General features: G+C 48.0%; 1 long non-coding RNA gene across 1 annotated transcript; it reads left to right on the plus strand.

The window, feature by feature from the left end:
- Positions 1–3,518: 3,518 nt before the first annotated feature.
- On the plus strand, positions 3,519–8,287 carry LOC133263592 (uncharacterized). Its single transcript, XR_009741508.1, has 3 exons — positions 3,519–3,548; positions 5,566–5,634; positions 8,236–8,287. It is a non-coding gene; the product is annotated as an uncharacterized LOC133263592 (long non-coding RNA).
- The last annotated feature ends 266 nt before the right edge of the window (positions 8,288–8,553 follow it).

The raw sequence follows: 8,553 nt of genomic DNA on the forward strand, positions 1-8,553 counted from the left end.
TTTGGCAGGCAGAGCCGGCTGGAGTTTACCTGTAGGGCAGGAGCACCAGGAGGAGCGGGAGCTGCTGCTGTACCTGCCCCGGCAGTTGGTCAGTGCCGGTTGGGCGGGGGCCAACTGCCCCCTCCCTCGGGTTCCGACCCAGTTCCACGAGTCCTGGCTGCTTCAGCAGCCTCGCGGGGCTTTGCTTTGTCAGCCCCAGCAGCTGCCCCTCGCAGTACTTTCCTGCCCTGCTGGTGATCTCCTGGCCTAAACGAGGCTTTCCCGTGCCGGCTGTGGTTTGGGGGGAGGTGAATTTCATGTGCAAGGGGAAGGGATGGGGCCGGCACCGCTGGCCCTGGGATGCTGATGTGCATGTTTCCCAATCTTCCCCAGTGGTGGAAGTGGGAAGGGGGCTTGTGGCACTTTTGGGTTGTTTTTTCCTGCCCGCTCTCAGGAGACTGATCCCCCTGGGATGGCATCTTTGCTGCCTCTCCTCACCCTGTCACTGGCGTTTGGGACCCTGGTTGGTGGGACCCACAAGGCATGTTATGAAAATTCTCTTCCCCCTATCTACTAGATCAACCAGTCTTTAAAGTATTAATCAATAGGTCTTTTATTTATATATGTCTCCATATATTTCTATGTACACTGTGGTGTGATGAGGTAGTGGATTTTTCCTGGAAGCCTCAGCCCAGGCCTGGAGCTAGGACTTTTCTTAAGGGTATCTTAGAGCTGTCTGTGAAGGAGAAGGGGTATTGCAGCACAGCAGAAATAATGGCAGAATCCCAGCCCCTCCAGCATGTCTTTGAAACCTCCCACTGTCCTGCACACCATTCATCAGTATCTCTTGCAGGACTGGCTCCAGGGGCATCTGCATCAGTAGACAAGAGCAGGACTGCAGCAGAAGTAGCATGAGCGCCTGGCAGAGTTGAACTAGGACTGGTCACTGGTAGTGAGGGTGCTAGTGCTTGGTCCAAATGTGTGGTACATGACTGTTTGAAGGGTGCGAGAACCCTGTGTAAAACCACATTTGGGGTTCCCCGTGTGACTGGGACACCCTTGTAATTCTCTGCTTTGCATCCCAGGCTCTGGGCGCAGTGGGCACGGGCCACTTGCGGGTTGTGGTGGCAGTTTGTCAAGGCAGATGGGACACAGCCAACTGCCTGAGCCAGCGTCTTCCCAGATCTCTTCTGATCTCATTGCATCGCATCTCATCGCATCTCATTGTATCTCATGGCATCGCATCTCATTGCATCTAATCTCATCGCATCCCATTCCATCCCGTCCAATCCCATGCCATCTCCTCTCCTGTCCTCCCCTCATCATATAGCATATTATAGCATATCATACCATGTCAAAGCATAGCATAGCATATCTTGTATCATATCATATGTTTTAGCATGTTATATCACGTTACGTCATATCATCATATCATTTCGTTTTGTTTCCATTACATTGCAATTAATTTAATCTCATCCTCGCCATTTTCTCTCCTCTCCAAAAATATTATGTCATATCATATAATATTTTATCATACTGTATTTTATCATATCATAATCTATCATATCATATTTGATCATGTCATACAGTTGTATACCGTACCATCATATCACATATCATACAATAGTATATCATAGCATATCATACCTTATCAAAGCATATCATAGCATATCTTCTCTATCATAGCGTATCATACATACCATGCCGTACCATACCATACCATATCATACCATACCATAGAATTTGATTATATTTTATTTCCTTCCATTTTCATTTCCATTTTATGTCCATTTGATGTCATTTCATTTAAATTCGTTTCACCCTCATAGCATATATTGTATCATAGTATATACCATATTATGTTTTATCATGTTACGTCATGTTATAGCATCATATCGTATCATATAATTTCATTTCCATTTCATTGCATTTGGTTTCTTTTCTCCTCCTTGTCATTTTCTCTCCTCCTCTTCTCTCCAAAAATATACCATTTCCTATCATATAATTTCATTTTATTTTGTTTTTTCACTTTATTTCATTTAATTTCATGTCCATTTGATATAATTTCATTGAGTTTCATTTCATCGTCCTCATCCTCTTCTCTTCTCTTCTCTTCTCTTCTCTTCTCTTCTCTTCTCTTCTCTTCTCTTCTCTTCTCCCCTCCCCTCCCCTCCCCTCCCCTCTCCTCTCCTCTCCTCTTCCTCTCTTATTTATCTCCTATCTCCTATCCCCTATCTCTTGCCATCCCATGGCATCTCATTGCATCTCAAAGCATCCCATTACATCGCATCTCATCTCATCTCATCTTTGCATCCCACCCCACCCAGGCCCACTCCATTCCATCCCACCTCAACCCATCCTAATCCCATTCGATCCCACCCCTTCCCATCCCATGTCAATCCCACCCCATCCCCTTGTGAGTGACTGAACTGGACTGAGCCTGAACTGTCCATGGTTTGACTGATTGCTGTGAGGAGCTGCCCTGGGACTCTGAACTATTAACTTGGACATGATTAAAGAATTTGTTTGTAATAGACTGATTTGTGTTTGGACCCTACAAGGGTTTCAATGGTTCAGTGCTGCTCTTCACAATGGGCTTTCAGCATTACAGATGGGAAAGTAATAGGAGATGAGGCTTATGGAATCTATGTGTATTCATTCATCCATTCATCTGTTATCCATCATCCATCCATCATCCACCCATCATCCATGTTTCATCATTCATCATCCATCCATCCTCCATCCATCATCCATCTTCCATACATACATCATCTATCCATCCATCCATTCATCCATCATCCATCCATCCATCCATCCATCCATCCATCCATCCATCCATCCATCCATCCATCATCCATCCATCACTAATCCATCATCCATCCATTCATCCATCACCCAACCATCCATCCATCCATCCATCTGATACAGGGTTAACCAATGTACAGGGGGGTTGTACAGGGGGGTTGTACAACGAGGTTAGAGGAATTCACTTGCTAAAACAAAAGTATGGTCTGTACCTGTCATGCCTACTAAGCAGAAGAAAGGCACTAACCATTGATAAGGAGAAGCAGACACCTGGTTTAGGGTGTTTTGGGTCTGTTTTGAACGGTTTGGGGTTGCTTTTATCCTGTTTTGCTGCTGTTTTGGGGTTCTGACCATGTATCCCACAGGAGAAGCAGGACAAGGTGGGCTTGGGGTGGTTTTTGGGTTGTTTTTGGCCTGTTTTGGGTCTGTTTTGGAGTTCTGACCCTGTATCCCACAGGAGAAGCAGGACAAGGTGGGCTTGGGGTGGTTTTTGGGTTGTTTTGGGTCTGTTTTGGGGCTCTGACCCTGTATCCCACAGCAGAAGCAGGACAAGGTGGTTTTGGGCTGGTTTTAGGTTAGTTTTGTCCTGTTTTGAGGCTCTGACCTGTGTCCCATAGGAGAAGCAGGACAAGGTGATTTTGGGGTGGTTTTGGGGGTTGTTTTGGGTGTTTTGGCCTGATTTTGTCCTGTTTTGGGGCTGTTTGGGGGCTGTGAATGTGTACCCCGGAGTAGAAGCAGGACAAGGTGGTTTTGGGGTGTTTTGGGTTGTTTGTGGCCTGTTTTGGGTCTGTTTTGGGGCTCTGACACTGTATCCCATAGCAGAAGGAGGACAAGGTGGTTTTGTCCTGGTTTTGGGGTGTTTTGGAGTGTTTCTGGCCTCTTTTCGGTCTGTTTTGAGGCTCTGACCCTGTGTCTCATATGAGAAGCAGGACAAGTTTTTTTTGGAGTGGTTTGGCCTGGTTTTGGACTGTTTTGGGGTTCTGACCCTGTGTTCCTTAGGAGAAGCAGGACAAGGTGGTTTTGGGTTGGTTTGGGGGTTTTGGAGCTGGTTTTGGGGTGATTTGGGTTGTACGTGGCCTGTTTTGGGTCTGTTTCAGGGCTCGGACTGTGTATCCCACAGGAGAAGCAGGACAAGGTGGTTTTGGGGTGGTTTTGTCCTGTTTTGGTGTTTTTTGGGGTCTGTTTTGGGGCTCTGACCCTGTATCCCATAGGAGAAGCAGAAGAAGGTGGTTTTGAGGTGTTTTGGGGCTTTTTGGGGGGTTTTGGAGTGTTTTTGTCCTGTTTTGGGGCTGTTTTGAGGCTCTGACCCTGTATCCCAAAGCAGAAGCAGGAGAGTGTGGATTTGGGCTGTCTTTGGGGTGTTTTGGGTTGTTTTTGTCCTGTTTTGGGTCTGTTTTGGGGCTCTGCCCCTGTATCCTACAGGAGAAGAAGGACAAGGCGTTTTTGGGGTGGTTTTGGCCGGTTTTGCCATTTACTTTGAGTGTTTTGTCCTGGTTTTTGCGTGGTTTTGTCCTGTTTTGGGGCTCTGACCCTGTATCCCCTAGAAGAAGCAGGACCAGGTGGTTTTGGAGTGTTTTTTGGGGTGTTTTGGGTCGTTTTTGTCCTGTTTTGTGTCTGTTTTGGGGCTCTGACACTGTATCCTATAGGAGAAGCAGGACAAGGTGGTTTTGGGGTAGTTTTGTCCTGTTTTTGGGGTGTTTAGGGCCTCTGACCCTGTATTCCATAGGAGAAGCAGGACAAGTTGTTTTTGGGGTGTTTTGGGGGTGTTTTGGGTTGTTTTTGTCCTGTTTTGGTTCTGTTTTGGGCCTCTGACCCTGTATCCCATAGGAGAAGCAGGACAAGGAGGTTTTCAGGTGTTGTGGGGCTGTTTTGGGGGTTTTGGAGTGTTTCTGTCTTCTTCTGTGTCTGTTTTGGAGCTCTGACCCTGTATCCCATAGGAGAAGCAGATCAAGGTGATTTTGGGCTGGTTTTAGGTTGGTTTTGTCCTGTTTTGGGGCTCAGACCTGTGCCCCATAGGAGAAGCAGGACAAGGTGATTTTGGGGTGGTTTTCGCCTGTTTTGGGGGTTGTTTTGGGTGTTTGGCCTGGTTTTGTCCTGTTTTTGTCCTGTTTGGGGGCTCTGACCGTGTACCCCAGTGTAAAAGCAGGACAAGATGCTTTTGGGGTGGTTTTGTCCAATTTTTGTCATGTTTTATGTCTTTTTTGGGGCTCTGCCCCTGTATCCCGCAGGAGAAGCAGGACAAGGTGATTTGGGGGGGGGGGGTTGGCCTGTTTTGTGGTTTGCTTTGGGTTTTTTTGGCCTGGTTTTCGCCTTTTTTTGTACTGTTTTGGGGCTGTTTCCGGGCTCTGACCCTGAACCCCACAGGAGAAGCAGGACAAGGTGCTTTTGGGGTGGTTTTGTCCTGTTTTGCATTTTTTTGGGTCTGTTTTGGGGTTGCGTCCCTGTGTCCCGCAGCAGAAGCAGGAGAAGGTGATTTTGAGGTGGTTTTGGGGTGGTTTTGGGGTGGTTTGCAATGGTTTTGGGTTGCTTTTTGCCCTGTTTCAGCTGTTTCGGGGTTCTGACCCTGTATCCCACAGGAGAAGCAGGACAAGGTGTTTTTGAGGTGTTTTGCGGCTGTTTTGGGGGTTTTGGAGTGTTTCTGTCCTGTTTTGGGTCTGTTTTTGTGCTCTGACCCTGTATCCCATAGCAGAAGCAGGACAGGGTGGTTTTGAGGTAGTTTTGTCCTGTTTTTGGGGTGTTTAGGGCCTTTGACCCTGTATCCCGTAGGAAAAGCAGGACAAGGCTGTTTTGGGGTGTTTTGGGGCTGTTTTGGGGCTCTGACCCTGTATCAAAGAGAAGAAGTAGGACAAGGTGGTTTTGGGGTAATTTTCGCCTGTTTTTGGGGGCTGTTTTGGGGCAAAGACCCTGTAACCAATAGGACAAGCAGGACAAGGGGGTTTTGGAGTGTTTTGGGCATGTTTTGTGGCTGGTTTTGGGTGTTTTGGTGTGTTTTTGTCCTGCTTTGGGTCTGTTTTGGGACTCTGACCCTGTATCCCATAGGAGAAGCAGGACAAGGTGGTTATGGGGTGGTTTTGGCCTGTTTTTAGGTCTGTTTTTGGGCTCTAACCCTGTATGCCATAGGAGGAGCAGGACAAGGTAGTTTTGGGGTGGTATTTGTTGTGTTTTAGGGTCTGACCCTGTATCCTATAGGAGAAACAGGACAGGGTGGTTTTGGGCTGGGTTTTGGGCCTGTTTTGGGTGTTTTGGTTTGTTTTTATCCTGTTTTGGGTCTTTTTTGGGGCTCTGACCCTGTATCCCATAGCAGAAGCTGGACAAGGTGGTTTTGGGGTGGTTTGGCCTGTTTTGGGTCTTTTGGGGGGCTCTGACCCTGTATCCTGTAGCAGAAGCAGGACAAGGTGGTTTTGGGGTGGTTTTCGCCTGTTTTGGGGGTTGTTTTGGGTGTTTTGGGTCTGTTTTGGAGCTCTGACCCTGTATCCCATAGCAGAAGCAGAAGAAGGTGGTTTTGGGCTGGGTTTGGGGTGTTTTGGTGTTTTTTTGTCCTGTTTTGTGTCTCTTTTGGGGCTCTGACCCTGTATCCCACAGGAGAAGCAGAACAAGGTGGTTTTGGGTTGGGTTTTTGGGTGTTTTGGGTTGTTTTTCGCCTGTTTTGGGTCTTTTTGGGGGCTCTGACCCTGTATCCCATAGCAGAAGCAGGACAAGTTAGTTTTGGGGTGTTTTGGGGCTGTTTTGGGGGGGGGTTGACTTTTTTTGGCATGTTTTGGGGCTGTTTGGAGGCTCTGATCCTGTATCCCATAGGAGAATCAGGACAAGGTGGGTTTGGGGTGGTTTTTTGGGGTGTTTTAGGTTGTTTTTGTCCTGTTTTAGGGCTGTTTTGGGGATTTGACCATGTGTCCCATAGCAGAAGCAGGACAACGTGGTTTTGAGCTGAGTTTTGGAGTGATTTGGGTTGGTTTTGGCCTGTTTTGGGTCTTTTGGGGGGCTCTGACCCTGTATCCTTTAGGAGAAGCAGGACAAGGTGGTTTTGGGGTGGTTTTGGGTGTTTTGGGTTGTTTTTGTCCTGTTTTGGGTCTGTTTTGGGGCTCTGACCCTGTATCCCATAGCAGTAGCAGGACAAGGTGGTTTTGGCTTGGGTTTTGGGGCTGGTTTTTGGGTGTTTTGGGTTGTTTTTGTTCTGTTTGGGGCTGTTTTGGGTCTCTGACCCTGTATCATATAGCAGAAGTAGGACAAGTTGGTTTTGGGCTGGGTTTATGGGTGTTTTGGGTTGGTTTTGGCCTGTTTTGGGTCTGTTTTGGGGCTCTGACCCTGCATCCCATAGGAGAAGGACGACAAGTTGGGTTTGGGGTGGGTTTGGGGTGTTTTGGTGGTTTTTTGTCCTGTTTTGGGTCTGTTTTTTGGGCTTTGACCCTGTATTTCACAGGACAAGCAGGTCATGGTGGTTTTGGGCTGGTTTTTGGGGTGTTTTAGGTTGTTTTTGTCCTTTTTTCGGGCTGTTTTTGGGTTCTGACCCTGTGTCCCATAGCAGCAGCAGGACAAGGTGGTTTTGGGATGGTTTTTGGGGGTGTTTTGAGGCTGTTTTGGGTCTGTTTTGGGGCTCTGACCCTGTATTTCATAGGAGAAGCAGGACAAGGTGGTTTTGGGGGTGTTTTGGGTGGTTTTGGCCTGTTTTGGGGTCTGTTTTGGGGCTCTGACCCTGTATCCCATAGGAGAAGCAGGACAAGGTGTTTTTTGGGTCTATTTTGAGCGTGTATTGGGGGGGGTTGAGTGATTTTGGCCTGTTTTGGAGCTGGTTTTGGGCTCTGTCCCTGTATCCCACAGCAGAAGCAGGTCAAGGTGGTTTTGGGGTCTTTTTTGGCTTTTTTTGGGGTGTTTTCGGGGCTTTTTTGGGTCTTTTTTGGGGCTCTGACCCTGTATCCCACGGGAGAACCAGGACAAGGTGGTTTTCGAGTGGTTTTGGCGTGGTTTGGGGTGTTTTGTGTGTGGTTTTGTGTGTTTTGGGGTGGTTTTGTCCTGTTTTGGGGCTGTGACCCTTTGTCTCTTAGGAGAAGCAGGACAAGGTGGTTTTTGGGTGGTTTGGGCTGTTTTTGTCCTGTTTTGGGGCTCTGACCCTGCATCTCATAGGACAAGCAGAACAAGGTGGTTTTTGGATGTTTTTTGTGGTGTTGTGAGGGTATTTTGGTGTGGTTTTGTCCTGTTTTGGGGCTGTTTTGGGGCTCTGACCCTGTAGCACATAGGAGAAGCAGGACAAGGTGGCTTTCTGATGGTTTTGGGGTGTTTTGTGGCTGTTTTGGGGTGGTTTTGTCCTGTTTTTTCTTATGTTTTGGGGCTCTAACTCTGTATCCCATAGGAGAAGCAGGTTAAGGTGGTTATGGGATGGTTTGGGGGCAATTTTGGGGCTGTTTTGGGTCTGTTTTGGGGCTCTGAGCCTGTATCCTGCAGGAGAAGCAGGACAAGGTGGTTCTCCAGGTGGAAGTGGCCAACCTGTGCCACAACAACCGGTGCCTGCAGCAGGAATTGCACTCAGCCTCTCGGCATCTCTGCTGCTTCACCCGCTTCTTCTCCGGTACTGTGGACCAGGAAGAGCTGTGACACCCCCCCCCCGGACAATGGCATTCCATAGGGAACACCGTCATTCCATAGAGAATGCTGCCATTCCATAAGGAATGCTGGGATTCCATGGGGAGACGCAGTTCCATAAGGGACACTGAGGATCTCACATCTTCTTCAGCACCATGGACAAGGAGGAGCTGTGACCCTCCCCCGGAACAATGG

The sequence above is a fragment of the Pezoporus flaviventris genome, unplaced genomic scaffold (assembly GCF_033815535.1).
Source record: "Pezoporus flaviventris isolate CSIRO_AGI_PZ_B2104156 unplaced genomic scaffold, CSIRO_AGI_Pfla_v1 ptg000361l, whole genome shotgun sequence".
Classification (NCBI taxonomy): Eukaryota; Metazoa; Chordata; class Aves; order Psittaciformes; family Psittacidae; genus Pezoporus; species Pezoporus flaviventris.